This window comes from Amblyomma maculatum, chromosome 1 (assembly GCF_055883805.1).
Source record: "Amblyomma maculatum isolate TAMU_Amacu chromosome 1, ASM5588380v1, whole genome shotgun sequence".
Lineage (NCBI taxonomy): Eukaryota > Metazoa > Arthropoda > Arachnida > Ixodida > Ixodidae > Amblyomma > Amblyomma maculatum.
This window is the reverse complement of record NC_139344.1, coordinates 163,252,967-163,267,037: the sequence shown is the minus strand read 5'-3', so window position 1 is coordinate 163,267,037 and position 14,071 is coordinate 163,252,967. Positions and strand designations below refer to the sequence as shown.

At 46.1% G+C, this 14,071-nt stretch overlaps 1 long non-coding RNA gene and 1 other non-coding gene across 2 annotated transcripts; one reads left to right on the top strand and one right to left on the bottom strand.

Moving 5' to 3' along the window:
• The first annotated feature begins 339 nt into the window (after window positions 1–339).
• TRNAS-CGA (transfer RNA serine (anticodon CGA)) lies at window positions 340–412 on the top strand. The gene has a single exon. It is a non-coding gene; the product is annotated as a tRNA-Ser (tRNA).
• Window positions 413–9,985: 9,573 nt separating this feature from the next.
• Window positions 9,986–12,487, bottom strand: LOC146204780 (uncharacterized). Its single transcript, XR_014704052.1, has 3 exons — window positions 11,874–12,487; window positions 11,648–11,786; window positions 9,986–10,821 (listed from the first exon to the last, which is right to left on the bottom strand). It is a non-coding gene; the product is annotated as an uncharacterized LOC146204780 (long non-coding RNA).
• Window positions 12,488–14,071: the final 1,584 nt, after the last annotated feature.

The window sequence follows — 14,071 nt, the reverse complement described above, 5'->3', positions numbered from 1 at the left end:
AAAAAAAGAAGACATAAAAGTACCATCCCCAACGCTTTCCTTGGCCTCGCCGACTGTTGGCTTCTTTCCTTCATGTATTATAACGAGCACCCTCATTTTCCCTTATTGATCTGCTTGCAGCTTACGGGGGTCTCGGTTCTGCAGTCTTGAAGCCATAGGTAGCGTAAGAGGGTTCTAGCACAGCTTTCACCCTCGCTCTTGATCACGTTCTACGTGACACTGGCGGTAACAAAGGACGTTCTACGTCCGCCGCTATTGCTGAGGGTGGCGCTGGTGAACACTCTCAAGGTTCGTATACAGACAACATAAATAGCCAAGCAAGTAGCAGGGGGGACAGCGGCCGATGTAGCTCAGTTGGAAGAGCACCGGACGCGATATTCGGAGGTCGTGGGTTCGAATCCCACCATCGGCATGTTGTTTTTTCTTCTACTTTGTGTTTAATTATCTTTCCCATAAACAGATTACATTACTAATTTCTGTGATTATCTAAGCAAACATTAAAAAAAAAGAAGACATAAAAGTATCATCCTCAACGCTTTCCTTGGCCTCGCCGACTGTTGGCTTCTTTCCTTCATGTATTTTAACGAGCACCCTCATTTTCCCCATATATATATATATATATATATATATATATATACGTATATATATATATATATATATATATATATATATATATATATATATATATATATATATATATATATATATATATAACACGTTGTCCTCACTCAGGTCGACATTCCAGTCCAATTAAGGTTCAGCAATTATGTCACTATAATTGTAGGATAGTAATGTGAAATGTCTGCGCTATTGCCAGTTGAAAATGATGCAACCGACCACATTCTCATATGTTACGTCGCCGTCATTGGAATTATGCCAGTGTAATGTAATTTTTAATGTAATGTACGACAACCTGTAATGTACGACAACCCTAGACTGCAATCAAGCAAAGGATCAAGCAGGGTTTCGGAAACGGTACTCTACTATTCATCATATCCATACCATCAATCAGGTGGTAGAAAAATGCTCGGAATATAACCAGCCCTTATACATAGCATTCATTGATTACGAAAAAGCATTTGACTCAGTTGAAACCTCGGCGGTTATGCAGGCGTTGCGAAATCAGGAGATAGACGAGCCGTGCGTGAAAGTGCTGGAAGATATATATAGTGGCTGCACTGCAACCATAGTTCTGCATAAAGAAAGTAACAAAATTTCCATAAAGAAAGGTGTTAGGCAAGGAGACACAATCTCCCCAGTACTATTCACAGCTTGTTTAGAGGAAGTATTCAGAGACTTGGAATGGGGGCAGTTAGGTATAAGGATAGATGGAGAATACCTCAGTAATCTGCGATTTGCTGATGACATTGCCTTGCTAAGCAACTCGGGGGATGAAGTGCAAATAATGATTGATGACCTAGACAGAAAAACTAGAAAGGTAGGCTTGAAAATCAATATGCAGAAGACTAAGGTAAAGTTCAACAGCCTCGGGAAGGAGCAGCAGTTTACATTAGGTAGCGAAATACTGGAAGTAGTAAGCGAATATGTCTACTTAGGACAGGTAGTAACCGCAGATCCGGACCATGAAAAGGAAATAACAAGAAGAATAAGATTGGGATGGAGCGCATTTGGCAAGCACTCGCAGATTATGACTAGCAGCTTACCGGTATCGCTCAAGAGGAAAGTATGCAACAGTTGCATCTTGCCTGTACTCACCTATGGGGCTGAAACATGGAGGCTAACTAAGAGAGCTCTACTTAAGTTGAGGACAACCCAGAGGGCTATGGAACGAAAAATGGTAGGTGTAACATTAAGAGATAAAAAGCGCGCTGAGTGGGTCAGAGAAATAACTCAAGTTACCGACATTCTAGTGGAAATTAAGAAGAAGAAATGGACATGGGCAGGACATGTAGTGCGAAGAGAGGATAACCGATGGTCGCTGAGGGTAACAAACTGGATTGCAAGGGAAGGAAAGCGTAGCAGGGGGCGGCAGAAAGTTAGGTGGGCGGATGAGATTAAGAAGTTCGCAGGGGCCAAGTGGATGCAGCTAGCACAGAACCGGGTTATGTGGAGAAATATGGGAGAGGCCTTCGCCCTGTAGTGGGTATAATCAGGCTGATGATGATGATGAATGTAATTTTTAGTGCGGAAGCACTAATCCTGAGGTTTAGAGCTCAGCAATATTGTGTAACGCTTGCATGTCCGAGAGGCCTATCCAATATATACCGGGTGTTTCCTTTAACCATTTACAGGTCGTTATTTTAAACCTTGCGAGAAATACGCTGGTGCAGTGTGTGCAGGTGGTTTTGGGAAGCAAGGCGGGCATTGTGGGCGGGATAGCCCTCTGTGATGAAAAGAATAATTAACTAGAATTATTTGATTAACTTTTTACCTTTGATTTGAAGGGCCAACATTACATAAAGAATTTAACTTTGGCCAACTCTGTGTCAATCTCACAGTAGTAAATCGCCAGGCAAAACCAGGTCTAACCATGCCGACCAGTGCTTTCAGACGATTGAGGCAGAGCTAAACGCCGGCTAACTTTTAACTTAACGTGGCTCATCTATACGTTCGCCGCAAACTTTAGCCCTGCTATGTTCATTTTAGAGTTTGACGTTTTGCAACCCCTAGTACCTCAAGCGTTCCACGGACGATGCCACGTACTTGTGCGCAGTATGTGTTCCAGCTCGCGCTGTGCAGCAAACACCGTCGTTGTCATCATCGTGCGCAGGCACGACAGCACTATTCTATCGCCGCAGCCGATCACGCCTAGTGGAAAACAGCAGCTGAGTCTCACGCTGTGTAGCAAACATTGTTGTCTTTATCAAGTTCCATCTGTGCCGCTCCTTCAATTAACCTAGGTAAATACATTATGCACATACGCCATCTCGCTACATGCAAATCATGGGGGTCGTGACAGTACTGCTAAATGAGTTCGCGCCTACATACAAGCCAGCATTCCTAAAAGAGTATACACCAGCATGGAAACCATTAGGTCAGGTGTGCGATCAACATTAAAATACGCACAGCTAACGCTCGATACCCATGTCCTACAGCGTCAAACTGCCCAGTTTTTATTTTGTTAGACTTTTCCTCCTCTTTAGATTTACTAGAGAGCCACAAACCGATGAATAAGCCTACAGTGACTTCTGTCATGACAGCGCACAACGTCGGGCCCGGCAAGTGTTACTCGTCATTGTACCGGTGAAAAGTCCCGTGACGATCACAGCAAGGGGTGGGGTGAAGGTAAAGCGTTGTATGGCGGCTTATTTAAATGCAAAAGGAAAGACGGAGCCACAGTGGTAAGCTCAAATAATGAATCTGTGCGACCTACAGACATATCTAAGGAATTTCAAAGTGTTTCGAACTTGTTACAAACGTCTGTAAGTTCCCTCAAATCATATAATGCATAACAACTTTAACAAATGTGATATTAGCGATAAACTTTACCATTAGCTCCTGCCGTGGTGGCTCAGTGGCTAGAACGCTCGACTGCTGCACGCGAGGGTGCGAGATCAAGGGTGGAATATTATAACGACGCCAAAATCGATTTCATTCCAGCGGTGAAGATGTCAAAATTCCGTATGAAGTGACGACAACGTGACCATTCCCATGACGTCAAGGAGTAACGTTTTACGAAAAGCTGGTTTCGTTTGGTTTTGAGGTTTAACGTCAGAAAGCGACGCAGCCTATGAGAGACGCCTTAGTGTAGGGCTCCAGAAACGTCGACCAACTAGGGTTCTTTAAAGTGCACTGACATCGCACAGCACACGGGCGCCTAGCCTTTCGCGTCCGCCGAAAAGCGGCCACCGAGGCTGGGATTCGATCCCGCATCCTTGGGCACAGTAGTCGAGCGCCCTAACCACTGCGCCTCCCAGGCGCGGTTTTCACGAAAAGGGCCAGTGAGATGTATAAGACATGCCCAAATGCATTGTCTTGTTTTTTCTTAACAAAGGGCCGTAAAACAGGTTTATTTTTGAAAAAAAAAATAATAATTTTTTAAGAAGCCAGTACCACTTAGATGCATGATAATAGAGGTTTACTCTTATGTAATAAAGGTAAAAGTGTAAAAAGCTGTTTTTTTAATAGCCGTGGCATCATTTACAGCCGTCAATAGCGAGTTCCAAATCATATCCGGTTTCTTAAACAAAACAACCATGCCGGTGCCCTATTCTCGACAATTCGTCATTTTGTTCAAATTGTGACGTACGCGTGACGTGTGCAGTAGGACGGTGCCAGGTTACGCAAGCACACTATCAGCCTACGCATTCTGAAAAAAAAAAAAAGAGAAATAAAGTTACAGAAAAAAGCGCGCTGTCGTCTGCTACTATACATATATTGGCGCCAAGCATGAAAAACGACGATGCTCCGGCAGGAACCGATACACTGCGGTGCATTCCGTGATTCCAAAGCCTCGGGTTGCAGTGAGGCGAGTGAAGTATGTCGTGGTGTTGCGGTATCAGTGTGTCATGACATATTTGCGGTCGAACATTCGGCATCAGCTACGCACGGAAAGGCTGCTCGAGTTTCTGCTGAAGAGCAAGAAGGCAACGGAATATTCGCAGTGGTGCAAAATGGGAGCGGAAAGTAGCATTGCTGTCCATAAGCGCCGATGACCTCTGACGTTCACTTATCAACGGCATTTAAATGCATAAACTAAAAGGTTTAAGGACCTCATCTTTAGCAGAAGGGATCGACAGATTTCCAAAGTAGCTCCAGCCCTGACGAATAGGCGCCGACGCAGCCGGCATGGTCCGTGTCTGAGGACAACGGTCGCAGTATCGAAGTATCAATTACTGTTAGGTACTGGCTGTGCTACCCACCTTTTTCGAAAAGCCGCGTTATAACCAACTACCGTCCGATCACCAAATCTGCTTAAGTTTCTATCATATTGTATCGGCTTGAGTTGTGTAGAGCACAGAAAGCAGCCCAGAGAGAGAGAGATGGAGGAAGGTAGAGAGAGAGAGAGAGAATTTGTGTGTGTATGTGCGTGTATGTGTGTGTAACACACACATTCTCTCTCTCTTTCTCCCTCCCTCCATCTCTCTCTCTCTCTCTCTCTCTCTCTTTCCATGCTCTACACAACTCAAGGCGACACAATATGTTAGACATTTAAGGACACACACACACACACACACACACACACACACACACACACACACACACACACACACACACACACACACACACACACACACACACACACACACACACACACACACACACACACACACACACACACACACACACACACACACACACACACACACACACACACACACACACACACACACACACACACACACACACACACACACACACACACACGCACGCACGCACACACACACACACACACACACACACACACACGCACACACACAAAAGTGGAAGGCATACGCTGGGCCTTACACCTAGTCGGTTAAATTTTCATGCGCTGGCGTGGGAAAGGCTCTTGCGAAACGCAAAAGACGTCCGAGAAAGAGAAAGAAACAGAAGAACAGAATAGCAGGAAGATTAATAAAGCGATGTCCAGACTACAGTACACGTGCAGAGGGGGATAAATGGAGAATAAGGAAAGAAGGTGAAAGATGACTGAGGAAATCGTGATATGAAGCTAGGGCGGCGGTGCGCGCGCGTATTCCTTACTGTCGAAACGGTAAAATGCAAATCGATAAAGAGAGATTATTTTCCGGCTGTATTAAAAAAAAAATCAACACAATATGTCACTCACCTGCATCATATGATTAGAGCGTACCGTCATAACGTGCTCCGGTGTACTTTTCTTTTTCTAAATTATAAGCAAATCATGAGCCCGCATGCATATTAAAGCAAAACTTAATATATGAAACACATCACATGTGGCAACCAAACATGTGCCATGTACATAGAACATACATTCCTTTATTAAAATATAAGCTGTGAGTATTTTTGCTTGCTTATACTATCGTGGAAACGCTGCTGAATTCATTAACATTGCATTGAGTGCATAGTGCAAGGCAAAAAAGGCAGTGTTTAGGGCCGACGTTTAAGACAGTCTTTGGTGATTCCTCGCTGCCTGCCGCGCGAAGTTCCTGCACAGCCATCGAACCATATCATCCCTCAGGTTGTACTCACGAACCGACCAGACAGATAATTAGAAAGCATCGCAGTGCTCTCTGAAACTCATGATGGGTTGGTGAGAGCTGTTTAACACAAAGAGGAGAAAACACGGTACTGGAGCTTTTATTTCTCTTCCTTTCGTTGTCTCTGTGTTAAAGAGCGCCCACGAAACCATCATGAACAACCTACAACTTGCCCAACTTCCCCTTCTGTTGCTCTCTTAAATGCCTCGTCTCGCGCAGATCACCCGCTTGAGTTAGCGGGCCGCATTGCTGTGCTGGGCAATGACGACGCGGATTGATGTTTTCCCTATGAGAGCAAAGCATTTGCAACGGGAGGGTTGGTACGACCCTCGTGCGGCCTTAAAGCTGCATCTCATTATCAATCCTCTAAAAGATGACGCAACTGAAAAGTTCCCTTATAACGTCGTTTCACTGCTTTATGCAATTACAACAAGATGTGTCAGTTTACTTTACCACCCACCAAACTGTCTACCAAACTGCGGTGAGCTAACAGCCGCCTGCACGGCACGTCGAATTTGCCATAATTATTTTGCGGCCACCTCAAATGGATCGAAATGAGGCGCCCAACTTTCTTTATTTACAGCAACGGCAGAACATCCTTTACGTAATGAAACGCCATTTTAACGTCATCATTAAATGTTTATGCATGACGCATTTCCCGCCATACAATGTCAGCCAATCAGATTTCAGTAGTCGGCTCTTGACAGTAGGCAGTTCATTTCAGCCCATTCGTAATACAAGCGTAAGTATGGCTTACCAAGATACTTTCTTTTATCTTGTCCTTTGTCTTCGTGTTCGCGCTGTTTAAATTCAAAATAGAGAGTTTTAGTTTGGCGTTAGCGTAAATATCGGTGCTAACTGAAATAAAGTTAGCGTGCCGCAGAAGGCTCACCTTCAGAGCGAGTTTTAGTATAGCGTTTAGTAAACGATACACAAACTATTTTGCATGATGTATCAGCGGTGGAGGATATATATTCGAGGTGCTTGCCAGCGCCGCCTGGTAAGCAAAGCGTTCACTGAAATGAAGCAAAGCGTAGGTTGAGCCGGAGGGAGCCGAGACAATCTGACTTTGAAGTCGGGAGCAAAGCGAAACGTTTATGGCGAATTCTAATCGCAGAACTGGAGCAGCGCGCATGCTCCATCACAGAACGCCTCAATCCGGCGGAGAGCACGCTCCCAGACTCTGCGTTTCGAATACTCTTGCTCTGGCCGGAGCAAGTAGGTGGCGCTCGCGAGCAAACGGAGATGGAGAAAGTACCCATCATTCCTTGCACTTGCCCGCGCTTTTCGTGCGCTCGCGTCGTCTGCTTTGCAAGCCTGCAGCCTTTCTTCCCTTTGATATGGTGGTTACACCAGCCGTTTACGCAATTATATCCTCCTTGCTCGAAGAGCCGAGCGCGGACACACACGGTAAGACTCCTTCAGCATTTTCTTTATTATGGAAGAAAACTTCGGTTCACGTACCGAATGTTTGCAGTCTTCCAGAGCCGAGCTGTAACGTGCGCGGCTTTGAGTTTACACTGACGATGGACATATAAATAGTTGATTCTTGATTCTTCGACAGATGAGTCGGAACTGCTGCTCTCCGACTCGCTGTCCTCAAGCAAAGCGAGCGCAAGAGCGCGACGCGAATAACCATCCATGGCGGCGGCAAATACTGATCGTCTGCTATGGAGCGGCGCGTTGTCTCTGAAGCCAACGCGGCGAGCCACCGGAAATGGATGCGCTAGCTAGCGCATGCGCAAGCGTCGCTCGGAAAGTCACGTCACGCAAACTTCCGGTCGGTTCCCCCGATTTCGGCGGAGCAGTTTTGACTGCTCCGCGGAGCGACCCTTGCTCGGCAATTGCTCCCGTTCTGCGTTTGGAAGACGCGATCCGTGTTCCGGATCTGCGTTTGGAAGACAATTGCTCCGAAAGGAGCAGAAAACGTTGCTCTGGAAGTGCTCCTGCTCTGCGATTGGAATTCACCATTAGAAGCAGACGAACGTCTGTGGCGCCTAGGGAAGCAGACGAACCTGGGGGGGAATTCTGTAACGCTCTCAATTTCGCTCTCAAGTTGTAGAGCGTGACGTCAAATTGACGCGGCTTTCACGTGACCTTAAGACGTCAATCGTGACGGATTACGGAATCGACCAATTGCCAGCGACTCGTAGCATGACTCCGCCCCTGAGGTCCCCGTTCCGCGGTCGTGCCTACTGCTACACATTTGTCGCAACGCTAGCCGAGGCCGACGAGGGACCGTCTCCTAAGTTTTTATGAAACGGCGCAGTTAATACGCAGTAAATAAAATTAATAAATATTTATTCTGCTGAGGAACTGTATTTACAACTAACTAACATGAAGCATAAGGAGATACGTTTTATGCTTCGCAATTAAATTTGCTCTTTAGTAACTTTTTGTCTCCGCGAGGGCACGCTGACGGTGTCAAAGAGGGCACATGGCGGCTTGCCAGAAAACAGCTGATTCCTCGGCTAGTTGCTATTTTCCGTGCGTCGCCTGAAATCGAGGTCCTGTGCGGATGTCGTGAGCAGCTGGAAAAATCCGATTGAAAACAATGAAGGCTACGAACCTGCAGTGATCAGCGTGGTGAAAGCGTTGGGCATGAAAATCGACTAAGTCATCAGCTTACTGAAGAGTGTCAGCGTTGTCAAACAGTGTTTACTATCGATGGCAAGAGCGACGAGTGGGAGGTATGTGGTCTGCTGTTCTGTTTGTTTAAAAGAAAATACAAGAAGATCATGAAGGCTACATTACTGTGTTTGCCGACAGAGGAACGTTTGCACTTGCAGTAAGGCAGGTGGCAGCTACTATGCTAGAGTTAGCAATTGCAGTGCGGGAAACGAGATCCGACACACGACCCTCCACTACGGACTCCTCATGCAAGCCACGGTGACAGTCACTCCTGTGCTTCGCAGCCAGTTGACTTCGGCCACATCGGGCTCCGTTCCCGATATTCCGTTGATGTTTTGATGTTGATTGTTTAGTCTCTATAAGGTACACAAACTGTGATGTTAATGCTTCCTTTGGTGTGTTCAGAGAAATAAAATACTTTATTCAGAAATTTGATATAGTGACCGAGGAGAGGACGAGCTTGTTCAGCCAGGTCTGGACAGGGATGTGCAGTATGTTGTATTTCGCGCAGCAAGTTGTGTTTGTTAGTGGCACATTGTTGAACGGTATCCCCCCCCCCCCCCCCCCCCCTTTTCGACGGGAAAGAAAAACACATCACGCAAGCTTGGTGCGCGATGCCGGAGGCGAGCTGGTGAATCTGCTAAATTTCCCTAGTCTTATAAACAAGAGGCCCACCAGTGAGGTGTGCAGATTACCTCGAAGGCGAAGAATGTGTGCTAGTTTTGAAGTGTCATCATGGAGTGTGTGCAGTGTTTCAAAAAGATGTTCATTTTACACACATTCCTCATTCTATTACCTTTCCATGTTGTGTGCATTATGTACAAACCATTTCAATTGAAAAGCCAGTTTGCACAAAAGATGCTTTTTCTGATTATTTGGTGAAAACAACTTGGAAAATAAATTCCAAGGTCAAAAGTAGGTGACAATTAAGTAAAGAGGTGCTTATCACATGGTTATGGTGTATGAAAGAGCGCTGAACACGGGTTGAGGGGAGCCTCAGTTTGAAAGCCGAGCCCACATTTCGATTTTGGTTGGTTGGTTGGTTTGTGGGGTTTAACGTCCCAAAGCAACTCAGGCTATGAGAGACGCCGTAGTGAGGACTCCGGAAATTTCGACCACCTGGGGTTCTTTAACGTGCACTGACATCGCACAGCACACGGGCGTCTTGCTTTTCGCCTCCATCGAAAAGCTGCTGCCGAGGCATTTTGGCTAGCAAACCAAGGTTCCTCCTCAACCCTTGTTTAGTGCTGTTTTGTATTGAGTAGCCATCTTATTTCCCTCGTTCTATCATGTTTATGGTGAAAAATATTTTTGAACGCTCATGTCTTAGCTGCCTCTACTGTCTTAAAGCTGCTCAGCAGTCCCCTTGCAGTTTTACACGTTTTATTAGTGTACATAACATCTGCTCACACATTGCCTTAACAATGTATGTGTGATGCTTATTTTATTTTCACTAGAATTTTGTAATCATTCAGCAATCATTGTGGGCACTGCAGCCTAGTATTTGTACACCATTCTCCTAACAGCTGTTACAGCATTTAGCACTGCGAGCAAGATCTCTAGTAGTATACCATCCAGCTGGCATTTTTACTTCTGATATGTAAGCGTTTTGCACACTGCACCATGCATACAGTACCTATTTGTATAGGTAGCTTCAATATGTTGAAAGGGAGCGGCTTCTTTGAGCCCGATAATTATTCTGCAATATACGTGTCAATGTTGTATGGTCATTGTACATCAAGGTAAGTGTGCTGGTATGTATGATGTCTCTTTCTCAATAAAAACACTCGAGTGAAATACAGCGGCCAAGAAATAAGTGCTTCTACTGAGTATATGTGGCAGTAAAAAATCTTTGGTGCCATTTTCTGATTCCAATAAGCGTCATGGATATTTATTACCTTGCTGTAACGCTACGCTTTTCGGTTTAAGTATGTTTACCACACAGCTAGTGACCACAGCCAACTGTGCCAGGCTGCAAGGTGATAGCAGAGAAGGGACAGCAAGTTGGGTCTGGGATGACTTGGCATTGGTGTAAGCAGCCATGACTCCAGTGGGTAGTCACTGTCTCCTGCATAACCAAACAATGACATCCACTTAAGTCCGCCTTTTGCATGTTCTAGTATACAATCAAAGATCCATACCAACTAGCCCGCAGTGAGGTGGTAAACATTCACAGGAATGTTGGCAACGTGTCACAGGGCTGTCCAAGCAAGCATCATTGTAAGGATAGCCTTGTAGCTTTACAGTGATATAAACAAAAATGTGTTAAGATTACCTGCACAACACAAGCGCTACGGTTTCTTAGGCAGTAAAGAGATTTCAAACATTGAATATTTGGTTCCTGGTGCCATAACACTAAATTTGTACATTAACAAGCATTCATATGCATAACTATAGTCCGTCTTATGCATGCAGCTTCAGCGAATTCAGACAATCGATCACTCGCCGAAATACAAGTCAGCTTCTCTGTAAGGCTCGTAATCCAACCAAAGGGTCTCGTTGTCACACAACAGACTTCTAGTTCTTGCTGAAATGAAAAGAAGCAGGCGCTTTTTGCAGCGTACTCACACTTTCGAGTAGCGAACGTGTCGTAGGGAGGGAGCGTAACGAATGGGGGCAAGGCACTACAATCCCTAGTCCCTTCGTTCTGTATTTTGAGGTATATACAGGTATTGAACTTTCGTCAGGCGTCGCTGGGTAATCTCGAAGACAACAGCTGGAAAGAAAAGAGATCTTTCCTCTGTTCGTTTTTTAACATTGCGAGGGGGAACGAGTCCTTTTGGTTAGAAAACGAGACTTGCAGAGAAGCCAACTTACAGCAAGTGGTCGATTGCACATATTAATGCATATAATCAATATCGTTCGATAACCGACGCGGGTTTTTTACAGCTTACCCAAGAAAAGTCGCAGGCGTTTAACAGGCCTTCGTTCACCTTTCGGCGTGCAGGAGTACCGCTAGACGAACGCGTTGTTTGGAGTCCTTGGTCCCACGGGGCAACGAGGGTCAAAAGTGCGTATGTTCGCGTCGCAGATCTGTAATAAAATAGGCACAATACAAGTTTACAATGACGTTTCGAAGTCGTAGCCAAACACACACAGTCAAAACCAACATTTACTCACTACTGTGATGTTCACAACGTAGAACCCCTTGCCTAGCGACTTCTTTCCATATCGCACCGCGGCACCTTGACGACAATCAGCGTTCCGCCCGATGGCTTCCGCTATCAGCGCACGCACCTGCTGATCGATGCCTATGCGATGCAAACGATGTTACGTTCCCGACGCAAGCTGGTAGCCCCCGATAGCAAAAAAACGCGGTGCGCATGCAGCCGCAGTGGCTGCGCACTCGTCCGTGAGCTGCGTGAGCCCCCGTTCATCGATGTTCGTCGGCAATCGCCGCACAGTCACTCCACTTTCTGCTGGTTTCCGAGTTGAACACAGTCGGAACAACTAGACCGGTACGTCAAACGTGTCTTCGTCCTCCCTTCTACGCCGTGGATCGCACCGACACACAGCCAGCGCAACGCTATAGCAACGCAAGGAACACAGCCGCCATTTTCGCTCTACTCAGTTGACTGGTTTTGGGGTTACCTCGTTTCGCTCACAATTTCAGTCAATATTCAGCTCATGGGCAACGTCACCACTTTAGTCTTGTTGATGACGTAAGCGCAGTCACCGGTGAGATCAGTGATGACGCAAAATTTCAATATGGCCGCCGACCAATAGGAGCAGGGCAAGTTGAGCGGTTTGAGACTGGTTTTGTATTGAGAGCGTTACAGAATTCCCCCCCTGGAAGGGCACGACGTCTGTGCGGAAGCAAACGTGCGAAACGTTTAGAAGCAGACGAACGTTTGTTTCTACAGGCGCCACAGACGTTCTTCTGCTTCTAAATGTTTTGTACGTCTGCTTCCAAAGCACTGCGGTGTGCCCTTCCAGCGCGGCGCTTGGCCTCTGAATTGCACATTCTTCAGGCGTATTTCAACTATACCGTCGAGCGTCTTGAATGATTCGCGATATCTGTCGATGCTGACATATGGGTGGAGTACAAAGAACTGTATCTAGGAGCGTATGCTCTCGAGCTCGCTCGCCCTGCCTTGTTCAAAGCAGGAAGTTTGCAAATCTCCCTGCAAATGAGAAGTGGGCTGACTATATGCCGCTGCTGCCCAAAGAATGGTCAACTGGATATGTCTGCTGCGGACTCTGCGCTGTTCAGGTGTCCGTTCCGATTCGAAAAGAGAATGTTGAGCCACTTTACAGCTGGCTTGCTGTGCCAGACACTTTCACCAGCGCCAAAGGCGTTAAGGTCCCTGACCGATAGGCACTTTTTATTGCACGAAGACGGCTTGCGTATCCCAACAGCTGGTGCGATTTGGAACCTATCTTCGGTCTGTATTCATCAGTGATGTCCAACGCCACGATTATCCGCTACATTGTTCGTAGTTTTCTGCACCTTTTTAGCGATGCCAACAATCACAGCTGGCTGACGGAGGAATTCGCAGCAGTGAGTATTCACACATTTATTGAAAAAAAAAAAAAAATTCGCTTCGAATCAAAGCTAATAGCACGTGAAAACCAGCCATTCGCGGACCCCGATAAACAGCAGCTGTTCCAATGCTCGAAACAGATTCAGGTTGCGCACTTCTCGGAGCAGTGCGACGTCGTCATGAGAAGTCAAAGGTACATGCATATTTCTGTTACACCGTGCTCCGACTCTGGCGCTGGACATTTTGATTACGATGCTTCTCGTCTGCTCTTCTCTGCTCTGAGGATTGATGGACGTATGTTACGAGAACCACTTGCATGCCCCTTTGAAGTGAGGCTTTTGAAATTGTGTAATGCAAACTTCACAGCCAGCTCAATACTTTGTCGTAAATTATAATTATATAGTAGCCAAATTTAGAAGTAAAATATAGAGTCTGGAAACTAAATCGATGTGTTCAGAGTGGTTGCATCGTCGTAGGCGACCCCATTAGGCCAAGGAGCATCAGATTTCAGACCGAATCTCCACAAAAAAGCTTCCTACACCCTGCACATCGTCGTCGAAGCAAGATTAGTGAAAGCGAAAAACGAATGTACCAATAGTTACCTATAAACGTGCCAACCGGAACTGCAACGACTCCTTGTTCGTCTGAAGCGGATGGCTGCCCGATCTAGGGACGCCGTCATGTTTTCACGCTAAATGCGCAAAAGACGCGCGCTAACTTCTCAAAACTGCGTGCATGCGCTAGCGCTATTTTGCTGTTAGCGTTCAGCGCATGCGCATTTCCGACCCGCTATTTCGCTAATCACGCAATCGCCGTAAGGCATGCTGAACTAAA